Raw genomic sequence first — 26,007 nt, 5'->3', positions numbered from 1 at the left:
AAACCTATCCGCTTGTTAAGTGGTGACGTATGTAATACTGTTTCCGGGTCCAAGCCGCCATTCATTTAAGTGGTTAAATCATTAGTTTATGATCACGTTTTATTACTATCACACATTAAAGTTAATTTTATATAAAATCATAGTGTACACAACAATCTCTGGGCTTGCTGCCTAACAAATACCAAAAACTTAACAATTTATAAAAAAATTAATCACTTTCTGGCCATCAGATATTAGGCATGGACAAATATATTACGATCGGGATTTTCGAAAGTATTAAATCGCTTTGTAAGCGTTTATTATTACCATTACATGAGTCTCCCCATTCAGTTGAATAGAGCGCTTGGACCCGGAAGCCGCTTCGCGTAACGTCACACTTAACAAGCGTATACACTTAAGCTTTATTCACACTACTAGCGAGTCGCAGTGGCAAAGCAACAAGTGCATTTCCACAGAGAGCGAGCTACTTCCGTTGACCTCTGTCTACTGTTGACTGTCGGGAACAGGTGGGCATGTCGAGCGACTTTCTTGAGTGACAGCCAATAGAAGCACCAGTAAAGCTCACGTGATCCTCTCTCTGCTCGCTCAAAGGCCGGTTGTATTCTCTGTGCTGTAGACCTACACAGACCAAAGGGACTGCTACAAAGTCGCTGCTAATGTGAATGAGGCATTAAGAGCAGCTTTAATAAGCAACAGCCAAATAAAAGTGGACTCATGTGTATTTAAAAAAGAAGTACAAACAAGTCACGGTGCATTTCAAGTTCTTATGTGAAGAACACGGTAATTCATGAGATTTTAATCATTGAAAACAATCTGGCTCCCGCTTGCTGATATCCTCAGATTTCAAAAAGATGCTCTTCCAGGAGCAGCACATTAGCGTGATGCCATCAGCCACAAAAAGAGGTAGTCGATAGCATTTGATGCAATCTGTCACGAGACACAGAAAGGCAATAGCATTTGACAACAAACTTGACACAAGTGTGGCATTATTTGTGACAGACATCTGAGCCATGCGGCAATTGGAGAAGGTGCTCATGTCAAGTCCTTCCAGAAATAATTCGTATTACCATATGAAGACTTGGTATGTATATATATATATATATATATATATATATATATATATATATATATATATATATACATATATATATATATATATATATATATATATATATATATATATATATATATATATATATATTTACATTTACATTTAGTCATTTAGCAGACGCTTTTATCCAAAGCGACTTACAAATGAGGACAAGGAAGCAATTTACACAACCAAGAGCAACAATGAATAAGTGCTATAAGCAAGCTTCAGGTCTGTAAAGTCTAAGAAGGGAAGTATTAGTAGTATTAGTATTTTTTTTTTTTTTTTGTACAGTTAGTGTGATATTCAGAGAGGCAATTCCAGATTAGGAAGTGTAGTGGAGACTAAATAGTTGAGTTTTTAGTCGTTTCTTGAAAGTAGCGAGTGATATATGCGAGTGATATATATATAAATTGGGAATGTAGTTGTATATGCCTGCTACTTCCTGTGTTTTATATTGATATATTGACAAATTGTAAGGTTTAGTGCTTACAGTTGGGTTGCGTGCTCATAAATATTTTAATAGTGCTATGTAAATCAATAGTCTTGACTATTTTACTTTGGAAAAACATACACCTGGCAAAAATTACCCAATATGTCCTATAATCATAACAATAAAATTGCATATTTATGTCAAAGGTTTCTCACTTAAAAAGAAGAATTAAATTATTCTTAGCAGAGCCTTTAGTGTCCTTATATTGACACAGAAAGTTTTTGATTATGGTACATTTTTTGGTCCTGAAGGATAGTATTTGATTAATGCCAATGGTTACTTAATGATGACACATTTGTGGGTGAGCTAACCCTGTATTATTTGACATTATGTAACGGTGTAATTTTGAAGTGCTTGCCCACAGATTTCTAAATTCGCTTTTACAATAAAAATGACCTCTGGGAGGTATTTCGCATGCTTAGACTTTTTAAGCTAGAAAGAAATAGTGAATCAAATGTCTCCGGTGAGAAGCGTCGAATCGTTTATCGTTTCACCTGCTGTCAAGCCGTCGTTCTTGACAAAAGCTTTCCCTGAGGGGTGCGAGACGAATAACACTCAGGAACCCTCTTGTTTTCATCTTCAGCAACTCCCCCATGTCTCTGTTTCACAAGGTTTTGAGTTGCTGTGATCTTCCGAATTTCATTGCATGTTAGAGATCTCGTCACAGTGATACGATGTACAAAGGTTTAGTACTTGGTGTTCTCAGTGTGTGTGTGGAAACACTGGCAGATTGGTGGAGGTCTTTGTGGTTGGCTTTGCTTTAATATTTGGTTCTTGGTGTTTGTAGTATTGCACAGTTTGATATAAAAAAAAAAAAAAACACCAACACAGAAACCAAAAGTACATCATAAAGGCTCAATGAAGTGTTTTGATAAGCACTTTTTCTTCGACATTACTTTCAAAACACTATAGTCATTTAAATAAAAAAAACTACAGTGATTTTAAACTATACCATAGTAAAGTACTTAATCTGTTGTGACAGTTTTATAGTTGCTGAGGTAACACAAAAGCTATAGTAATAAAAACAAATCACTCAACACTGTAGTTATATTGTATGTTATATATATATATATATATATATATATATATATATATATATATATATATATATATATATATATATATATTCTCCTCATGTAATGTGGCATAGTTCATGATAACTCATGTCTGCGACGCTTAATGACACCTTAGCAGAAAGTCTAGCATGTTTAATTTTTTCTTGTTCTTCATTACAAATTCTGTCTCGTGAGTGACACTGTGCAATCGGAGCACATCATTTCTCGGTTATATCAGCGGGTGCTGCCGTTAATGCGCCTTAGGTAATCAAAAAATAGGCTGCATATTTACTTATAGGTGGCTCACGGCTCACGGGTGGATAAGATCAATCACTAGTGTAGCGTACAGTCCACAGATAAAATTTCTTATTGATTTTATCACGGTCCAACAGAACGGTTTTACGACTCCTGGCTCCAAGAAGTCTGGATTTTCGTGACAGCTTAAGTTGTTCAGGGGGCCTGGATAGATAAGCAGGAAAACTTCAAAGACATTCCTTTCGAAATACCCTCACACACACACATACACCCCCACGAGGCTGTTCCGACAGAAAGAAAATGAACTCATCAAATCCAGAACCAGCACAAAACCAATGTGTTATGTTTTGTAAACTTTGTATCTCATTTCTGACTTTTCTTACCGGTGTAACCTCTCTTTATTCTGTATGCATGTTCCATTCAGGCCTTTTTAAAAGCATCAATGATGTAAAAATATGGGAACTATGTTAATGTACCTTTAATGTGATGTACTTGTAGAGTGTTTGGTGTCAATAGAATGCCCTCGACATTTTATAACACATGATGCATAGATCGAGACCATAACTCGCATTGCTTTATTCTTTAAAGCCCTGTATTAAACGCGTGTCTGCATGCTTTAGGCGGGCGCTCAAATTTGCATACGCGCAGCCCAGAGACAAAGGAAGGTTCGCGCGCAAACTTTCCCCTGAAATCATTGGTCAGAATGCTGTACGGGTTGTCACGTGACCCGCAGGTATAAGCACACTTTCCCCCAAACATCTGGGCAGAAAGAGAACGTCCCAAAAAGGAACATCATTGACGGTGGCCCTCGGGCCACACGTGGCTTTCTAAGCCGCATGGACTTTTTCCCGCCACGCTTTCTTTATTTTCCGGCAAAGTAAATTCAGTTTAAAGTTTGCGATCGTGTTCGTCCGAACTGCATTACAAACTCCACGCATCAAAGGACATCAAGAGTAGTTTCATCACGACGGAAGAGAGACGCATAAGAGACCGCCAGACATGAAAGACCAGGTGATTTTAGTTATGCGATTAAGCTGTGCCCCTTTTATCAAAAAGGTGTTTTTTATAACCTTGGTGGTCCGTAATGGTGCGGGTGGAACTGAAAGTTTTGTCACTCTTTAATCTGAAATCTATATTTTCTAGCTTTACTATTTCTCTTTGCTGTTACACGTTCTATAGACCTGATATCTCCACGTGGTTTACCTTTGTTTTGCGTTAAATGTATGTTTGTGCATTTGTTTGTTCGTTACGTCTGACTAGTCAATAAATTCCATTATAATCAAATGAATTGTATTGTTTGCCTCGCGAGAAAATGTCACTGAAATACAGATTCCCCTGCCTAGCTATTATAAGTTGTTTAAAACTTTTGAATGATTAATCTACTTCACAAGAAGTAGCAATTAAATTCCCTTTTTCTAAATGAATAGATTACAGTGTCCGCTCGGAAGAGCGGCGGCTCTGCTTGTGTTCGTTTGGTCAAATTAACAATAAATTGATCCGGAATATTAATGATTAATAATAATTCGTTATTGTTGATAATTAATATTCATAATCTGGGAATCCGCTCTGTCGCGCGAGCATGATCATTTACAATCATATGTTTGTTTGACCAAACTGACTGAAGCTTAAGCCGGAATATTAATAATTAAAGAATAAACCGTTATTGTTGATTATTAATATTCATAAAATGAGCTAATTTCATGTTACACTAGTTATGCAAACTGTAACTACCTTTACTAAAACATTAAGGCATTTTAAGCGATTTTACCTGACAGACTGGCGCAAATATGCAGGAATCTTCATTCTCTCATTGACTATGTTTACATGGACATCAGCAATCGAAATATGTGCCTTAATCTAATTAAGGCAATAATAAAATTAGGGCATTTACATAAGTTGCTTTTTGAATGTTTCTTTCATGATTCCGTTTTACATGTTGTTATAACGCATAATTAGATTAACGTCATTGAGTCTCTGCGCTATCCGCATTTCCTCCTGAGGTTTGTGTAGTTTTGGGTGTTTCATTTTTAATTTGTCGACTTAAACTGTGGTTTGGCACTTAGTCCCTTTATTAATCCGGGGTCGCCACAGCGGAATGAACCGCCAACTTATCCAGCAAGTTGTTACGCAGCAGATGCCCTTCCAGCCGCAACCCATCTCTGGGAAACATCCACACACACATTCACACATAGAATCATTCACTACAGACAGTTTAGCCTACCCAATTCACCTGTACCGCATGTCTTTGGACTGTGGGGGAAACCGGAGCACCCGAAGGGAAACCCACGCGAAGGCAGGGAGAACATGCAAACTCCACACAGAAACACCAACTGAGCCGAGGTTTGAACCACCGATCCAGCGACCTTCTTGCTGTGAGGAAACAGCACTACCTACTGCGCCACTGCCTCGCCGGCATTCATTTTTTGAGGGAAAGATGGCTTCAGAACTGATTTGGGTACCAAAAGCCACAATATTTAGATTATGATTAGATTTCAACAAGAAAACTAAATGACAATCTTTCTTTTGTTGTCACAGCGATTAAAACTTAGGAAGCTAGTTTGAATTCCTTCTGTATATCGGTCTACTGTTACTAAGTAAAATTAGGAAGTATCCAATGTTCCAACATCCAAAATGACATTCCCAAAATACTGTTTAATCTTTGAAATTTACTACAAAAAACAAAAAAATAAAACAAATCTTAGCATTGCCCTCTGCTGTCCAAAATGGTGTCAGTTACAACCTTTTAAAGGCCTTTTCGTGAGAAATAGACACAATCTGTGTAATTAAATGTATTATAGGTAATGTTTGAATAAGACTTCTTTTCTGAACGAGAATGAGGATTAAGATGTAATGTTTGACCTCATCAGAATAAGATAAAGGTAGACAAATGTAAGCAATCGGCATAATTCCTTTATCTGGTCTGTAAAATACACCCCTCTTTAAAATTTTCCTCCCGAAATTGAATAATTCATACATCAAATCTCTACGCTATTCCCTTGTGCCTATAAAGTTTTTATCCCAAGTAAGCTCTTATTCTGTATCTCTCTACTTTTGTCCTTGGGCTTAAGTATTAGCCATCTTTTGCTGAGGTGTTTCTTTTCATTGGCATTATCATTTCACTTATCAGAACCTTTATACGCTGGTGGGAAAGACGCTAAAGTTTTTGTGTGCATCAGCAGGACTGTGAGGAGTTGTTCAAGCATTATTCGGATTTTGAGCCGACTCTTGATGGGCCTGCAATCAAAGGTGCAGTATCCAGTGTATTTATTATAGAATTTGCTTATTTATTCATTTTAAATATACACAATGTATTCAGGTTAATGGTAAAGGTTAACTTAAGGGACTTTCAATCTTATTCACATCTTTTTTCTATCTAATAGCAGGTCATACCTTCCCAGAGATGGATTGCCGCTGGAAGGGCATCTGCTGCGTTAAACATATGCTGGATAAGTTCATTCCACTGTGGCCACCCCAGATTAATAAAGAGACTAAGCCGAAAAGAAAATTAATGAATGAACAGGTCATTCCAGGTATTCAACCAACATTAGGGGCTTTTGTGTCACAGGTACTTGGTTATAGGAACTAACCACAAGGAATGTCCCCTGAGAACTAAAAGTTCCCCTCAGGCTGCATTTGTAACTCTGAATGTGATGTATACCAGGTAAGAGCAACATCAAGCGTGACATAAGAAGAAAAAAAATCAATAACTAGAGGATGAATGATGCCATGATCGAATGTGTTCTTGTTGTGTGCTATGGACTTCGTAAGAACCCAGTTGAAACGTAAACGTGTAAAATTACGTGGCTTAAAGAAAAAAAGGGACAAAATTAGATGTGACAACTTGTAGTTCTACAAATCAATGAGGCTAAGAAAAGAACATAATTCCAACAAGGGTGACAGGTACAGTAAACACTGCTTACATTGTACAACAACTCATGCCTCTTTGGGGTGGCATTGAATAAATATATATTCCATATATCCTACATTTTGGGTTCTTAGGGGCTGTGAACACTCCTTGGTCATGCATGGCTGCCTGCCTCACTGAGCTGTTTTCAAAATAGGAGTCCCAGGTACTTGGTAAGTATAACACAAGCTTAGATTTTTAGATTATGATTGGCCTGTTTTTTTTTTTTTTACCTGTTTTTCACTTATCAATGTTTTTTGAGAGTCACGTTGTGTAATTTTCCATGTATTGAACTAGTAATATTCAGCTATGCCTAGGTATATCAAGATTTTTAGCCTATTTCTCCTTTAACATATAGAAAAAACAAATGGTTTTTGTGTGCACATCTTAAGAAAACTGTAAGTGTTCAATCAAGATAAAAAAAAAAACATAAACAAATTGGCACACTGCCACTATTGCTCTCAAAAGACTTATTCAAAAAACCTCCCCTCAGATTACATACTTTACGGTATATTATGTTGCTTCATTTTTGTGTCTTTATTTACGTCATTGGTTGATTGGTTAATTAAGATTATTATTGGTTTGAGGTGTGATTTGGTTAATAGGAAATATCTTTTCTTTTTTTTTTTTCCTGTGTGACCTGAGGAAAACTATGTAGGTCGAAGAATTTTTGTCTGTTTGTTTTTTGTGAGTTAAGGCTCGTACCAGGATGCTTTTCGTTTGCGTTTATTGTCAGCGTGTATTGTTCAAACCCAAGCAATTTTCACTGGCGTCGAGCAGAAGAGTATGCAAAATCATTCCTTGAAGTTAGATGGCGCTACACAACTTTAAGCTTCTGACACCCACTTGTAATACAGAAGAAAAAGACAGAAAGTTGACACACTTGTTAAAGTTACTGGTAATTCGAACAAGCATGAATGGTTCAAGCAGCAGCTCCAGCTCTAGTGATGAAGAAAAGATTTTTGTTCATCAGTGCAATAAGCAGCTCCACGTTCGTATCGCCTCTAGGTATCTTCTTCAATTTACGCTAGCATTGACAGTTTTACACTTGAGCACCTCCAAGTGGTGTTTACTTTAACTTCAGCAACTCCGTGCACATCAACAAAAATGGCAATCTGGTTGGTGAAGAAGGTTTTGGCGGCGCGGTTTCTTCAAAAAAATGCTGTTTTGAGCGTTGGTATGCACGATCACATTGGCGCCTTTTATTTAGTCAAGGCGTTAAACGTTGATGGAAAACATGAGTAAAAAGCATCTCGGTGTGCACTGGCGTTAATAGTAGCATCGTGCCAACTTCGGCTTGTTTCCTTTAAAGTCGTTATGAAATTAAAATGTACTCTTTTTATTTTAGATTTATAAAGTAGTGCTTGTTTTTTTGTTGCATTATTTTGTTATTTTTTTACCAAATACCATAACCTTCCCTCCCTCCTCGAAATGATATTTCCTTACCTCTGTTCACATGGAATGCTTTTGTGGCAGGGCTACCAATGCGCGTCTACTTTCTGCCCTTCATTCGTCAATCTGCCTTCGTTTTGTCAGCAATGTTCATCTTCCAATGGTCCAATCAGTTCCCAATGGACAAAATCATGCACCGCTACTCATGAAGAGGACTGTTTCAATTCGATGTCATGATATCGAAAAAAAGGGACTATCTTTATGTTGGTTTCATGATGTTTTTATTTTATAAACAATCTCAACCTGCACAGACAACGTTCAACATGGCCAGTTTTTACCAGCTAGAAAAATCATACGGCTTGGAACAGCATGGGGGTTAGTAAACGATTTCATTTTAAGGTGAACCATCCCTTTAAGAGCTGCTGGTACCAATTATAATTCAACCTTTTAACTCCTGTCTTGTTTTTCTCTTCCAGCGTCTGTTTTCTAGCCTTGTTTTTGTCTGATGTCCTCCAGTCTTATCTCGCTCCATGTGTGTGTCTCTCTCCTCTGACTAGAAGAGTATTCTGGGTATTTTTCTTCATGTTCTCAGTACAGCCACATGGGCTCCTCTCTTGCTGTCTCTGTCTAGTAATCACACAGACCAGATTAGTTCCCCAGTGACTTGTGCCTCAGATCAGATCTGAGGCTTATATTTGATTCTGAGAGAATGTAATGGCCACTGAAAGTGAGAGAGAATCCTCTCGGTTATCTGAAGGCAGCGTGTGAAAAACATATGCTGATATTCAAAGAAAGATGTTTAAAAAAATCGACATTTGTAATGAATTCCAAACCATTTTCACTTAGAAATGTTACTAGATACTGCTCATAAATTATAATCAACTTAAAAAAATCAGTTGCCACCAGCTGAATAACATAATGCTTGAAGGAGACCAAGACTGCGTCCGAAACCGCCTACTACTCAGTAGGTACTGCATTTAAATTTAAACGTACTACTCGGCGATTAGAAAAGTAAGTTCTATACAGTATGAATGTAAAAAATATGAATGGAATTCGGACGTACTACATCCGCCATTTTGTCATAGTCACGTGACCTACCTGCGTCAATTTATTCCCATTTATGAATTCGCTCACAGGGCATCATGGGATAGTGCAGCGTGCATGGGATGCGCACTCTTGAATCTCGCCGGAAGTAGTAAGTCATCCGGGTACTTCTCACATACTGATTTTCGAATTCTATGAATTCGGACACACTACTCGGCTGGCATACTGATTTTAGCATACTATATAGTATGAAAGTATGCGGTTTCGGACGCAGCACAAATTATCCAAAGCCACAAAATGGCCGCCGATTGTGCCTCCTTTTGCTGAACAAATGATATAACTGTGTTGGTTTATATAAGATATTTTGGAGCAGTTCCACTGCCTGACATCATAAATAATCACATCGATGACAAATTGTTCACACTCTAGTTTAATAGTCTTCAAATTTAGATGTTAAATGATTAAACCTTTACAGTGCACTCATTGGAAATACTCATAGGGAAACACTGGAGTGGTACTAGGGTTTATAACAAGACATTTAAACTTTTAGGATTAAAAAAAATTGTCAAAATAAATCCTATACAGACAAAAAATATATCCATAACACACGCTATTATTACAAATACACACATATTTACATGATGTCTGAATGTTTCCGTTTAAAACTTACCTGTTGTTTGGCGTCCATGTGTCTGTTTCCATCTTCCTGGTTGCTCTTCGATCAGCTGGTCAAACAGAGCACCTCCTAGTGGCCTGGCTAAATATGCAGAGTTAGCTGTGGAGTGCTCCAGAGCAACCGGGAGCCGACTCGTCCATTGTCTTTTGCATGCGCTTATACTTATCTTTATTTATTGTGTATAATAGTGTGTTTGTATATATATATATATATATATATATATATATATATATATATATATATATATATATATATATATTGTTTGTTTGTTAGTTTGCTGTTTATTAGGTCGATTATTTTCTTACATTGCTAAGTTTTTGGGTTTTGGTTTTTGGTTTTCACTCTTGTATACTGTAAATAAACCATCACTTTGCAAGTTAAATCAGGGAGTAGTGCCATAACTTTAAATTTTTTCTCGCTTTACCATACATCGAGAACCCACTATGGGCATTCCTGGTTCGTCAACCTCACAATATTGTAATCAATATAAATGAAGTTGCCATACACAGTAAATTACAAATAATAACGGTGAGCGGAATTTATTTTGCCTGTCAGTAATTTACTATTCAAAGGCTGATTTGAGTACAGTCTAGCAGTCAATTGTAAGAAAGGGGTTGGATGGGGACAAAAAGATAAATAAGCTGAATGTCAAAATGAGGTTAATTTCCCTTTCATGCAATTATGGCACAGTCTAATTGCAAATTTATTAGATCCAAGCACTTAGAGGACTGACAGCTCCAGGTTTTCTAAAACATGCTCAAGTTGTACCATCATGTCCCAAATGTCCAATATAACACATTCTGGAGCCAGAGTCTTTTCTAAAGCATTATCACCCATGCAAACCAAGGATGTTGCAATTCAAAGATATGTTTTCATAGACATTGGGAAAAAACGATGATTTAATGGCCCTGTAAAACAAATAGTATTTGCTATTCCACAGTACTGAAAGAGATTCAAGCACTAAAATGTGGATATTTTTTTAATTTTTAACAAAAACTGAAACTATTGATTCACTCTCCCATGCATGGCTTTACTTCTGTTTAAGACCATCAGGATTTTAGGGCCTGACTGGAACCAATTTATCCAGCCAGGAAAGCACTCGGACACTGACCTTGTGGATTCAGGGTGTAAAAAGTATCAACTAAAAGTCGTATTCTATTTCTATCCACATTTGGTTCTATTATCTTCTTTTGTCAATGTAAAATTTGCTTTTGTATTTGACGTATATAGCCTGAAAATAACGGCATTCACACAGACGCATTAATCCAGTCACACGCAGAGCACCACTGTAAATGAGAGGCCATATTTTAACATCTTATTCCCGACTGCAGTGAATTTATCACATTCACGTCAAGTAGGCCTACTTCCTCTGTCATCAAAGAGAATGTCTCCAGGGACGCTGTAGTGGGAAATATGGCTTTGACAGTGTTAGCATTCAATGGGCTCCCCATTGCTACACCTTTTGATTTATAAACCCTCGGTAAAATCGGTAACTCATGGTGGGCTTGGAAAAGGGTTTCATCAAACTCCTTGCAATTTTCACCGCAAACCCATTTTGCCTCTTGAACGGTCAGCTCAGGAATGTCATTTTCCACTGATGTGAGACGATTTGAGGTGAATATTTCCTGAAAAAAGAGCCTAAAACCAAAAAATTAATTTATGAGATGGATTTAAAGATGTATGTTTCATCGTAACAATAATTAAAAAAATTGACCTTATTACCATGTGGGCCCTGTTCTACCAAAAAAAAAAAAAAGTTTTAACACAGAATGACTTTTGTGTTATGGAATTTATAGTTAAATCGGTGTCCAAAAATATATGTTTATATAGTTTTACAGTGTTGGGCAAGCTACTTGAAAAATGTAGTGAGCTAAGCTATTAGCTACTCTACTCAAAATGTAGCTTAACTACACTAAAAGCTACCCTCTGGGAAATGTAGCAAGTTAAGCTAAAAGCTACTTGGCAAAAGTAGCTTAGCTACATCTATTTTTGCAATTTTCATTTTTCAATCGAAGCAACTCAAGTCCAAGTCAATCATATCTTAGTGGTCAATAAAACTTAAAGAAATATGAGGCATACTTGTTTAGTTCAATTATTTACTGCAAATATAATGCTCTACCAAACAGAAACAAATAGTATATAACAGCAAAAACCAAACAGTCCAATAAAACCAGGTGTTGCACATTTACAATACTATAGTAATTTATAGTAAAGGTAAATATTTAGGAATAAGCATTAATTGTATATATTATCAAGTCTTCTTTAATGAGTTACACTACATAATGTAGTTTCATTAGTAACTACAGTACCATGAACTAATAGTAATTACCATAATATACTTTAGCCAAGTACCCCAATAAATGAATCTGAATACTTTTACTATTGTGTAGTTCAAAAACATTATAGTACTTACTATAAATTACTTATTCTTGAGCACAGCATCAGAATTAGCTTCATTGCATCTTAACAGGTACTTCTCAAGGTGTGATCACTGTCATCTTTCCATCAAGCAAATTTCTTGTGTTAGTCTAATTGGTTGAAGTTTATACCGACCAGGGGTGTGTTTCCCAAACAACAACGTTACTCACGGATAAACCATCATAGTATGATGCATCGTTTGGGAAAAGAACAATGTAGTGACGAGTGTTTCACAAAACGCATAGTTTCTCTGTCGCAGATCCATCGCTTGAATCACGTTAGTTATAACGTAAAATGCTCACAATGATGCTCTAAACTGGGTGGAGTAACTACTTCTTTAGAGAAAACCCCATAATTGATTTGTGCAAATGATATTGTTTAACACGCAAACGCATAAACAAAAATTAATATAGATTTGGTAAAAACATGCACTCGCTTTCCATATTAATTTAAATAAATGTAAATGACATTGAGGGCCTGTGTTTGCTTTACTAAGATTATTGAGAAGTCAAACATTACATATTCTATTCTAAACATTTCACTTACAAAGGCTAACATGTATTCTAATATATAAATCATGTAAATCATATCATATAAATAATGAGGCTATTTAGATGAGGCCTACTTAATAAATAACCTACTATAAATTCTAGGGCTGTAACGATACACGACATAAAATCGAAATCGCGACACTCAGATCTACGATCCTGTGTCGCGGTGTGATAAGGGAGAATCGCGACACACCCCGTGACTACTTTCCAATAACGTCACGCGTGCCTGCAAAAGTTGAGCTAGTTGAAGAAGAACGTGAGGAAACACTTTTTTTCCGCTCGACATTACGAGCACTGCTCTGTTTAAGCCCTCGCAATTAGCGTTTAACCGGGAGAGCTCACACGGAGCTCTTAGTAAGGGACTGTCTGAATGTGTCAGGAATATCAAAAACAAAACCAACTTAACCCCTCTTGACAACAGACAATGGCAGAAACATTGCCAGTGCTGTCAAAGCATTGTTGTTAATGTGGCTGCGCAGAGAGGGATGGGCGTTCACCAGATGCCCCGACTCCTCTGCAGAGGAAACTTTTCTGTAACCGTGCTGTGCGCTTTCTGTTTGAACCTTTGAGAGTTAACGTTACGTGCTGACTGACAGCGCGATGCGTGAGGCCAGGAAACAGGACGAAGCTTTCAGTTAAGATGAACACAGTTTCTATAGTTATACTTTATTTATAGATAAAGGTATATGACTCTGGTTATAATCACTCTATCTTGCTGGAGTTTATAGCCGTTTCGCTTTACTTCAGGACGCATGCCGCTCTGAATGTCTAATCGCTGTTTTAAGTTATCCAGAGCTGTATGAATGTACAAATCTTGAATATAACAATAGCATTAAATATTACAATTGTAACAAAACAGACAGCAACACTTATGCACAATCGATACCCAGCTGATTCAGTCGTTTCATAAGAGGACCGCGCTTCTTCTCTTCTTTTTTCCTTGTCCACATAAAGGCAGGGAGATGCGCCTTGTTTTCGGCTTATAAAGCATGTATGCACCATTAATGCAATAGCATATTTAAACAACAAAACTGTTTACAAAAAGTCTAAATATGCATGCGTTGTTGTTGTCTTTTCATCATGCAGCACGCGCACTTGAACCGCGAGGGAGAGAGAGGAAACCATCAGGACTTATTCTTTAAAATAATGATTTCTATTAAAAATGTAAAAGGTTTTGTTATAATAATAATAACAGCGGGGCATTAAATAAATGCATATTTTCCGTGGAGCGTGCAATTTGAGGAAGTCTGCGATTTTTATTTGACGGAAGAAAAAACATGATTGGAAAAAAACAGCCTATGCCGGTTGTTAAAAGGAATCAGTCAGTATTTTCGTTTTGTAATATAAATTAATTATTTAAATGAAAATAATTTAGGGCAGTCCTATTTATTTTATTCATTTTATTTAAATTATTTTGCTCTTCTGTGCTAAACACTGCAGGTGTGTGAAGATGCTCTGTTGTTCTGTTCTGTTATTAATATGCTAGCATTTAAAAATAAATCAGTAGCCTATTTTAAAATGCAATATTTAATGTGTCAGACACAAAATAGACACGTAAATTTTTTTAATATAAAATTAATAGTAATCTGACCAGTTAACCGTTATTATAATAACCGATTAATGAGCGGCGGTTGTCTGTTAGCAAAATTAACCGAAATGAGCATCCCTAGTTGCCATTTAATTTACTTTTTCTATGTAAGAGAACTTGATTGAAAAATAATTTTTAACATGCTTGAACCATCTACAAAATGGAGTTTAGTTCTGTTTGGTTTTTCAAAAGTATTTTGTTACAAAGAAAACAAAAATGATATAATTCTATTTAATAAAAAATAGTTTTAAAAATCTTTTTTTCCCCACCCCACACAAAAAAAAAAAATCGTGATACGAATCGAATCGTGGGTCAAAAATCGTGATACGAATCGAATCGTGGGTTTAGTGTATCGTTACAGCCCTAATAAATTCAAATCATATACTGTACATCATCCAAGTGGATGAATTACGTATGCTTTTTGTTTTCACAAGCTTTGGAGAAGTAACATAAATTCCGCTTTTAAATAATAGGTCACCTATAGCTTTCGCCATAAGGCTGTGTTTAAAATGACATCAATGTTTTCAAAATGCACAGCGAAGGGAGCACGATTGTAAACATGAAGATCGCTAAAACTGAACTGTAAAAAATAGTTTGAAAGCGAATTACATCTAAGAGAGATGACTTTAATGCTTTTTTATTTTTAATAAATCCAACTTTGAATGTTAAAATGTTCTAAATAAATAGGGCATAGGGGGGATAAGTGTGAATAGAACACAGCCAGGAACTGTGTCAAACTACAGCTCGAGAGCTGTAGTTGCCAGTGCTCAAGTTTGCGACGCAGTTTGCGAATGTTCGTTGGAATGATGGATTTGGGAAACGGCAAATCAACAAACTATGTTGGTAACAACAGAACTTGTGACCTTAGTTGGCTAACGATGGTTTTGGGAAATGCACCCCAGAGCGAGAAGTGGCAGTAACGCACCAAAAAGTTTGTTGTTGACCACCGTAAAACAGGAAAAAGAAGCAATAGTCATTCTTGTTATCATATGGATTTACTTTCATTGGCTAGACGCCAGCCTCACTGCTCAGAGAATGTCGGTGCCATTACTTATTGATCCGCGATCGTAAATGTAGCCTGTGTGGACGCTACGGCGCTACATGACTAAAAAATTAGTTTCACTACTGAAAAGCTATTTGATTTACAGTAGAAAGTAGCGACGCTACTAAGAAATGTGGTTAAGCTAGCAGCATCACTACTTGTTACGACGCTACTGCCCAACACTTTATATAAATATGTCCTGGCAAAGAGGCAAAAAACCTTAAACCAAGACTGAAAAAAAAAAAAATTAATTTAATCAATTTATTTTTACGTATTTACAGTATAATGTAAGTTAAAAAGAAGCAGACATACAAAGATAATATTTGCTGAGCTTGTTTGATTTTATTTTTTTGTTAATTTCTTTATTTAAGCCACTAAAGTTAATTGTTTTCAGCCCACATGCAGAGCTGTTTTACTACATTTGCGTCATTAACCTGAGTATGACTGTGAATACTAACAACATACTGTACAGTAGCGCAGATTGCAAAGGTTATTGCAGACAGTAGAATTTAGTTCTTTTTTATTTTTTGTATAATTAAATGTTATTCACATAACTAGAATAACTTTCTCAGTACAGTAAAAAGGTATCTAGTTGTGTTTTTTTTTTTTTGACTTATTTTTAAAGTATGCATATGAACAAATGTCTAAATGAAGATAAATAATTTCATTATAGTGCTGGAAAAATGGTACTAGAGAAAAATTTGACTCTTTTCATCAATTAATGCCCAATTTACCTGAAAAGAATATCATCAGCAGGTTAAGTTATTGGTAAAATATTAGAATGTTACCTTTTCATCCACCATGTGTGCCTTGTTCACCCTTAAACAGTATACAGTAAAATGTAGTCCAAAATAGGCCATAATCAACTTAATAAAATTTAGCAAATATATTGGTTATTTGGAAGATTACCTTTTTACCATGGATAAAGTAGTGTGAACTGTCAGCGTAAATGCTTTCCATTTACTTTGAATGAGTGATGTCAAGTGTTGCCGAACTGAATTGTGGGTCCATCTGCATTGCTTCAGCAACGTTGCCCACTGCAGAAGGTGGGAACTTCTCAACTTTTCAAGCGCAGCCAGAAGCATCAGCCAATCTGATCACTTTATGGAAATACCCCAGCTGAGACAGTAGCTAATTGCATATTTCTTATTATTTACTTATTTCATTGGCTGATGCTGCTGTGACAGTCGCGTCAGCCCCAACTTTAGACAGGCTCTCTGTCAAGCATTGACGCTGAAGCCCCGTGTGAATCGGGCATTAGTAGTGTGTAACTATTTGGCAATGCATAACATTCGACAAACAGAGAGAGAACACACTCTTCCCCTTGTTTTAATGACAGCCATAAACTGTTTTGTGGTTTCAAACGGGGGATAAATGCAAATAAAAGGACATTATTATTCAAGATGGAGAGAGAAAGCAAGCAGGGAAATAAGTGACAAGAAAAGGGAAACTTTGATGTGGTTCATAAATTAGCGGCGTGGCTCTTCTTATGCACTTAGTGTCAATCTGACTCCTTAGCTCTTTAGACTGACATTTTTTTAACAGCACAAACCCAGTCGGGAACCATTCGTCATGTATTTTGATAGATCGGTATGGGAATTCACCATTCAGACCAACATCTCTCTTAAACAACTCTACATTAGCACTACAGTATGTATTAGTATGAAATCATGTTTTCATGTTTTCTACTGGAAAACAATGAATATTAATGATCATCTGACCCCTGAAACCTCCAATTGACCAATCAGGATTAAGTATTCTATATCAATGTATTTTTTTATTTGCATGTTTCATTGCAAGTTTAATACAACAACATGATTATGAGAGTGATGTTACTATGTCAGTGTCTCTATCTATCTATCTATCTATCTATCTATCTATCTATCTATCTATCTATCTATCTATCTATCTATCTATCTATCTATCTATCTATCAATTTATCTATCTATCAATCTATCTATCTATCTATCTATCTATTTACGCAATGAACTATCTATCTTTCTATCTATTTACGCAATGAACAAGTCTTAATAACACTTTTTGGGAAGGATGCCTCTCAAGACCATTCTGGGCAACATAGGGTCATTCTGAAAACATAGCCCTATATATATTTCTGAAGATTGTTCATCATATTGACTATGATGCTGTTCCTTAACACGCTTATCAGCTAACCACTTATCTCCGCATGGACGACTTTCCCGCTGTTGCCAGTTTGTCCAGTAGCTTGTCATGTACGTCGGCTGACTTGAGCCGCAAAGAGGAGTTGACTACGACAACAGGTTTCAGGTCTGATGAAGAACGGTTCCAGAAAGCAGGTAAGACAAAAACAGAAAGCAAAAATAAAAAATAAACAAGTAACTAACAGGGTAAGAATGTGGTAAAATCTTAAAACGTGGTACAAGTCAGGCAAGGGCTTTCCTTTTTCTAGATTGCTTATTAAAACTGTCGGTTTAGTTTAGGGAAGGAGGATGGTGGGTCTGTCGGTCAGTTGACAGTGGCCTCTGGTGGATTTATGCAAGAACAGCAGGTGCGAACGGAAACTCGCGAAAGAAATTTGAGATCTGAAAAAGCATACAACCTCTGGTGAATTCGCGAAAACAAAAACTGCAAAAAAAAAAAAAAAAACTTACTTCTTGAGACATAATTGGTGCTCTCCAGAAATGTATATAACGGTGCATTTTCAGAATGAGTCTGGGTTGGTTATAGGAGATAATAATACCAAAACACTTTGATTATTATTACCAGACTTTGGCAAAAGCACTTTAGAATGACCAAAACAACATTTCAGACCAACTCTACCCTAGATTAAATTACAGCCATGCCTATTTACGGTACATGCCTCTGCAGTCAGAGAATAGTTTGGACCTATGGTGCACCATGGCACTCAGATTATGGTCCAAGCTGGACAGATCTATCCCCTTGAAGTATCCACCAACTCTTTGCCCATTGAAAATGGTGGCAATCAACAAAGTGCCATTCCACCCTCTGGACGATGGCAATCCCGAGTGCCCCCTCTATGCCAAGGCAAGCCTGCAACCAAAGCCTAGAACTGAGAGCTAAAGGCTTAGCTTTTCATCAAAGGCGAAAAAAAATGCTTATCTCTCACCGCAGAGACTTGAGCTGCGTCATTCCCAAACATCTGCTGCTGACCAACAAATGCTGAGAAAACTGATTTCTGATGAGCTAAAATAGCTACACAGAAATAGGACGTAAAGAGGGAAAAAATAAAGTATTTTAGCCACCGGGAGCGAAAGCGTCGCTATTTACTTCAAGATTAAAGTCTCGCTGGAGTATTTTTAAATGTTACCCTTTCAAATCATTCAGATTCATCCGAGAAATGCAGCTTATCGAGACATCTTCTGTCGGTGGGATTACCGCTTATTTTTGCATGCTTCTCGGTCTGAACAGCAGCAAAAAATGTGCTCTCCCAGAAATCTGTGACAAGATGGAAAGATAGACAGCGAGTGAGTCAGAGATACAGACAATGACTCAATGAGCACCAGAGAGCTGATCATTTATTTATAAATGGCTTACGACTGTGACTGCTGTGGATTGCTGGCATAATAAGAGGCCTTGTGGATGTACGTAAGAGACTTGTATGAGTGGCACATAGGGGTGAGCAGTGTGCTTTTCTCTCTAGTTGCAGCTGGAAGGGCATTCACTGCATAAAAGATATACTGGATAGGTTGGGGGGTCATTCCAATGTGGTGGGCCCTGATGAATAAAGGGTCTGAGCTGAAGGAAAATGGAATGAATATCCTAATTCATAACTACCGAAAACAATACATATTCAATGTTATATTGTTGAAAACACATTGTAAGAAAATTGTAAGAAACACTGTAAGAAACACACACTGGGGAGGTATATGCCAGCGATGCCCAAACTAGGGCCCACGGGCCAATGTTGGCCCATAGTAACGTTTGATTTGGCCTGTCATCCCACCTGAGAAGAGAAGGGGAATGATAGGGAGATCTGTTAGGGCAAAGTCTTTGGCAGACATCGCCATTTCAGATTTAACGTGACCATTTGTTTGTTTATTTTATTGCTGAGCCACCAAAAAACTAAAAAAAAAAAAAAAAAAAAAGTGTTTCAATGAAATGTTAATAAATCAGACTTAAAGTACTGACACTCAAACAAATCAAGGCAGGTCCATCTTGACTACTGTAATCAACATTGAACAACATTAAAATTGTTCTGCATTAGTCAGTACTATTTAAAATAATGTTTTCTATTTATTCTGAAGAAATAAATTTTTAGATAATTCATGGCAACTTTAATGTAAAAGTTTGGTACAGTGTATTAACCTTCAGCCAACAGTCCTCAATCAAATTTGGCCCTTCATATAAAAAAGTTTGGGCACCTCTGGTATATACTCTACTTACTGGCCACTTTATTAGGTACAACTGCTCGTTCTAATCAGCCAATCACATGGCAGCAACTCAATGCATTTACACATGGACAAGATGATCCGCTGCAGATCAAACCGAGCATTAGAATGGGTAAGAAAGATGATTTAAGTGACTTTGAACGTGGCATGATTGTTAGTGCCAGACAGGCTGGTCTGAGTCTTTCAGAAAATTGCTGATTTACTGGGATTTTCACGCATAAACATCTTTAGGGTTTACAGAGAATGGTCTGAAAAAGAGAAAATATACAGTGTACAGCAGTTATGTGGGCACAAATGCCTTGGTGATGCCAGAGATCAGAGGAGAAAAGCCAGACTGGTTGGAGCTGTCAACAGTAACTCAAATAACTACTCGTTACAACCGAGGTATGCAGAAGAGCATCTCTGAATCTCCTTGAGGCAGATGGGCTACAGCAACAGAAGACCACACTGAGTGCTACTCCTGTCAGATAAGAACAGGAAACTGAGGCTAAAATTGGCAAAATTGGACAATAGAACATTGGAAAAACATTGTCTGGTTTGATGAGTCTTGATTTCTGCCGCAACATTTGGATGGCATCGAATTTGGCATCAACAACATGAAATCCTGGATCCATCCTGCCTTGTGTCATTGGTTCAGGCTGTCTGTGGTGGTGTAATGGTGTGGGGGATATTTTGTGGGCAAAATTTGGGCCCATTAGTACCAATTAAGCATTGTGTCAAAGCCACAGCCTACCTGAGTATTGTTGCAGACCATGTCCATCCCTTTATGACCACAGTGTATCCATCTTCTGCCAAATCCAGCAGGACAACGCACCATGTCATAAAGCGTGAATCATCTCAGACTGGTTTCTTGATCATGACTGTACTCAAATGGCCTCCACAGTCACCAGTCCTCAATTCAATACAGCGCCTTTGGGATGTGGTGGAATGAGAGATTCGCATTATGGATGTGCAGCTGACAAATCTGCAGAAAATCTGTGTGATGCTATCATGTCAATATGGACCAAAATCTCTGAGGAATATTTTCAGTACCTTGTTGAATCTATGCCACGAAGGATTAATGCAGTTCTGAGGGCAAAAATGGATCCACCTCGTCCCAGTAGTATGGTGTACCTAATAAAGTGAGTATGTAATTAACATGGATTTGTTTATTTAAATTTTGTATAAACCTTTGTGTATGGAAGTTTTGCTGGTTAAAACCCTGATAATAAGGACATAAACACAAAGATATTTAACTTACAATCTGTCAATTCTTATTAATAACCCAGCAAAATGGATCACTCAGTTTCTGGAACAAATTTGCTGATTTCAAAGCCTTTTTTGTAGCCATATGTACGGATAACAAGAATCTGGTTGAAGTATTTATAACCAGCCAAATAAAGTTGACACAGAGAAGCCTGACAGTGAGATGGCTATCAAAGTCTGTTTGCAAATTGGTAACATACTAGGCTTGATTGAACAAAGAAAATACAAAGACGAACCCAAAACATGAAGCCTTTCATCTTGGGAACGGCAGACTAAACAAAGTCAAAAGATGACATTGTTTTGAAAGAGAAAGCTTCAATCGGCTTTGCTTTTGTCCAAACATGGTTTCTGTTAATTAGGCCGTGGTTTGTACTGTCAATACGCAAAATAATGGACGGAGGATTAACCAGTCATGCTTTAAATGAGGGCCAGAGCTCTAATTAATAATCACTAAGAGGCGCAAGATGCTGAAATATAATCAATAGTTCTGAGGACAGCAAATCTGGCTAAGTTTACAGCTTCTGCACATGACCTTGAAAACAATGGCCAAATATATTTGGTATTAAGGAAAAAAGGGAACAACTACTTTTTGCAACTCGAAGTTTTAGCTTGCTTTTGCGCAATTACAAAAAAATATATATGCTGATGTCATGATAATGGTACAATTTGATTCTGTTGAAATATTATGAGATTTAAAGACAGTTAAATTGTCTTGTATGATGTCAAAACAACATTTCAGATACTTTACAATGTGGTCGGTGTCCTGGTTTGTCCACTAATAACGTCCCATCGCCCATATCACATGATCTGTTAAACAAAAATACCTTTTTTATACACATGCTGGAATTTATTCGTTAAATGTGTTATCATTGTAGTTTACACGTTTTTTTTTTTCTTATCGGATTTAAGTTTATCCGACTAGTAGTGTGCATATGTTTTTATGCACATTTAAAAAACGTTTGTGCATCTTGACATTAACCATTTTCTTTATGCAATATGCAAAATCTCATTTATTTTCTCCTGACTGGAACAGATTTTTGACAATACTTTTATAATGAGGCATGCTGGATCGTAAATTATTTGGTTATCAAGATGCTAACAATATTCGACAGATTAGCATGTTCATAAATCATGAAAATTATAGATCTGGAAAATTTGCGTGGAACAAAATTGATGATGGTTGTTATACTTTGTTGTTATTATATTTTCTATACCATTTTCTCTAACACAATTACATTTTTTTTTTTTGTAAATTGAAAATTATTATGGTAAATGATAATACAAATTAAAACTATTGATTCTTTAATGAAATAGTCGACTCAGAGTCGAATAAATGAATCGTGTTGGGTTCGGATCTTTTGCCTGAACGAGTTAATGTGGTAAATAGCGCCGGTTCCAGTAAAACGTGAACGTGCCTTTCCCTTCAGACACTAGCAGAGCGCGGGGGATCACAGGACTGATCATATCATGAAATTAAGATGACAATCACTGCAGGGAATAAAGGGTTAAAGTTCATTTTCAATGCAATACAACAGTGTAGCCAACCTAGTGCTGTGTTTGTTCCTGTAATTTTTTTAGATTTTAATATAATAATCTACGCTGCTACGTGAGACTTGTCAGTCGTTTGCTATTACTATTACTTTGTATATCCTTCCTTTTGGTATATTTGCTATTTCTATAAATAAGGAGCAGCAGAGACTAATATTTGTTATCAAGATGCTAACAATATCAGACAGCTTAGCTTAAAATTGTTTTAATTTCTGTTTTGCATTTTCTGCTTTGCATTTATTGACTTAATAAACTATTATGACTAAGAACAATTTTTTGTGTTTAGTTTTCACATTTTGTGGCAAGTACCCATGTAATAAACAATATAAAGTACATCCAGGCAGTTATTTTTTGCATAATAAAGGCATTCAGTCTTGTTCAGTAGTGTTCTGCTCCACTGTCTGGCTTTATTCTGAGATGACAACCGCCTGGATGTACTTTATCCCTTACAAAATCTATAGGAAGAATCTGTCCAAACCTGACTTAAAAACAATATAAAAACAGTATTTAGTTTTTTTTTTAGAAACAAAATACTTTCTAAAAAAAATCTAAATAGTTGACTGCAAGTTGCTTCAGAAGTATCCCAGTTATGTTCCTGAAGGAGGGAATGGAGGCATGTGTCTAGGAGAGACACAAATTAGAGTACGCTAGCTGACCAATCACTCTCCTAGACACACGTCGAAGTTCCTGACTTGATAGGAAACCTCAATTCAATGAAACCTTCTGTGCTAATACACAAAACTGACTGAAATTTGCGTTTTGAATACCAAATTTATTGGATTCTCAGTGACGCAACTATTCGCCGTCCCCTCCAGAGTAAACAGGGACATAAAGCGCTGGAAATGAGGCGATACGTGTGCTACAGGACTCTGTCAGACCATGTGGCTTGTGTTTTAATACCACCACTTCAATGAGTTTTGACAAAATTACCTAAATGCCTCAGTTTTGTTGACTGAAAGCATTTAATATCTTTTTACACCGCAGTGGGGCCGAGGACTGTAAGTAATTTGATTCTTTTACGGCATATTTGTTCTGCAAGTTGGAGGGAGACGAGCGAATAACAAATTAGAAATGAGTGTCTGAGGGAAAATAAACCAAATGTCGTGAAATAATTCAGTTCAATAGTTTCTCAGAGGAAGGGTTGCACAACAGATAAACCAGAGACATGAGGGTACATATTAAAGACATATATCATTATTAGCCCCCCTTTGAATTTTTTAATCTTTTTTAAATATTTCCCAAATGATGTTTAACAGAGCACGAATTTTTTCAGTTTGTCTGATAATATTTTTTCTTCTTGAGAAAGTCTTATTTGTTTTATTTCGGCTAGAATGAAAGCAGTTTTTAATTTTTTAAAAACCATTTTAAGGACAAAATTATTAGCCCCTTTAGCTAATTAGCTATTAGCTTATTAGCTAATTTTTTGTTTGATAGTCTAAAGAACAAACTATCGTTATACAATAAGTTGCCTAATTACCCCAACCTGCTTAGTTAACCTAATTAACCTAGTTAAGCCTTTAAATGTCACTTTAAGCTGTGTAGAAGTGTCTTGAAAAATATCTAGTCAAATAATATTTACTGTCATTATGGCAAGACAAAATAAATCAGTTATTATAAATGAGTTATTTAACTATTATGCTTTAAAATGTGTTAAAAAAATTCTCTCCGTTAAACACAAAACAGGAAAAAAATAACCAGGGGGGGACTAATAATTCAGGTGGGCTAATAATTCTGACTTAAACTGTATATATGTATGTATTCAGGCTCTAAAAAAAAAAAAATGGCACTTAATACTCAATTGCAAATATTCCTCTGAAAATTAAGAAATTCAAGTTTATATTTAAAGTCGTTCTTCTTTTTATTTTTTGCAATTATGTTTTTTTTTTTTTTTTCAAATTAAAGGAGGGAAAGCCAGAATTGTGATTTATATATATATATATATATATATATATATATATATATATATATATATATATATATAAATAATTTTTTTTGCATCATATTGCATTTTGTGGTTAAAAAAAACAAGCTTTCATGTATGCCCGTCCTGGTGGAGACATAAAAAGAAGCAAATAAAAAAAAATGTTAAAAAATAAAAATCTATAAAACGCAAGTTTCTTGAAGGGGAAAAAAATCCATTTTGCATATTTTAAGGGCTTGCATGTGGTCTTTGTGAGCCAATCTTTCCTGAACTTGTACAAATCATGTGTGGAAAACAGTGTTTAAAGCGGTTCATATCTAGTTGCCCGCCTCGCATAAAACCGAAATCAATGTCTAAAGATCTTCCTGGTAGTACAGACCTTGTGGTTCACCTTTATTGATTCAAAAGACAAGAACAACAGATCAAACCCAAGAACGAAACCAGAACTGCCTCAAACAATGCCGCACACTGAGCTCATGAGAAAAATATGCAAATGGAAGCTATTTATGTTTGGTTTGTGTGGGCATTGTGTTTCTTTTGTCTTAAAATTGCAATATACATTATGAAACAGCAGGATCATTATATGAAGTGTCATCGATGTTAAACTCAACTTCACATTTAATCGTTGCTGTTTTTTTGTTTTTTTTCCCACAGGTGTGAAAATGTTTACCTTCATACTGAAATCAGGATTCATTCAGGTAAATGACATTACACCAGAGTAATATCGTCAATTAAAGTTCATATTTAAAGGAAAAGCTCAATTAAACGTCAAAACAATTTTATCTTTTACTCATTTCAATTTCTTTCTAAACCTGCATTTTGCTCTTTTCCCTATTATCCTGAAAAATGAAGCTTTAAATATGTCATCAATAGAATCCATTGGATGTTTATGCAAAGGCATTTTGTAGCTTTGTGTAGGAAAAGGGCTAAGATGGAAGACAAATGTTTATGTTTAAATTGCTATGTAATGTTCATGAGAAATGAAACCATCAGAATGATTTATTTTTTGCAAATCACACTGACTTAATGACTCGATTCATTTGATTCATTGACTTGTTTACTGGTAAATTAAGTGAGTTGGAGGCAGTGTCCAAAACCGCATACTTCCATACTGTATAGATTGCTAAAATCAGTATGTGAGCCGAGTAGTATGTCCGAATTCATAGAATTCAAAAACCCGTATGCGAGAATTACCCGGATGACTTACTACTTCCGGCAGGATTCTGAAGTGATGCCCCGCGAGAGAATTCATGAATGGGAGTGAAGCGACGCAACTGACGCAGTTAGGTCATTTGATGATGACACAATGCGCGGATGTAGTACGTCCAAATTCCATTCATATTGCTCACATTCATACTTTATAGAACATACTTTTCCAATGGCTGAGTAGTACATTA

At 36.3% G+C, this 26,007-nt stretch overlaps 1 protein-coding gene across 1 annotated transcript in view; it reads right to left on the bottom strand.

Moving 5' to 3' along the window:
* LOC147831535 (uncharacterized) overlaps positions 1-26,007 on the bottom strand; it is a 600,059-nt gene that overhangs the window by 77,771 nt on the left and 496,281 nt on the right. The gene's annotated exons all lie outside the window — the stretch shown is intronic.

The sequence above is a fragment of the Danio rerio genome, chromosome 22, assembly GCF_052040795.2.
Source record: "Danio rerio strain M-AB ecotype USA chromosome 22, GRCz13ab, whole genome shotgun sequence".
In the NCBI taxonomy this organism is placed as follows: Eukaryota; Metazoa; Chordata; class Actinopteri; order Cypriniformes; family Danionidae; genus Danio; species Danio rerio.
The sequence above is the reverse complement of the archived record's forward strand: the minus strand, read 5'-3'. Positions and strand labels throughout refer to the sequence as shown.